Below are 202 nucleotides of genomic sequence, written 5' to 3'. Positions count from 1 at the left end.
TCGTCCTGGCCCAGTCGGAGGCAGAACTAATATCTCACAGAGCCCTCCTCCTCAGCCACCTGGAGTGCCTGGGATTCAGGGTCAATTTTGCCAAGAGCTCATTGCTTCCCAGCCAAAGAATCTCATTCCTGGGAACAATCTTCGACTCAGCTCAAATGAAAGCTGTAGTCACGCCAGAACGAGCTCTGGCCATACGGAGGCT

The sequence above is a fragment of the Sinocyclocheilus anshuiensis genome, unplaced genomic scaffold, assembly GCF_001515605.1.
Source record: "Sinocyclocheilus anshuiensis isolate Anshui unplaced genomic scaffold, SAMN03320099.WGS_v1.1 scaffold3208, whole genome shotgun sequence".
Taxonomy (NCBI): domain Eukaryota; kingdom Metazoa; phylum Chordata; class Actinopteri; order Cypriniformes; family Cyprinidae; genus Sinocyclocheilus; species Sinocyclocheilus anshuiensis.
The sequence above is the reverse complement of the archived record's forward strand: the minus strand, read 5'-3'. Positions refer to the sequence as shown.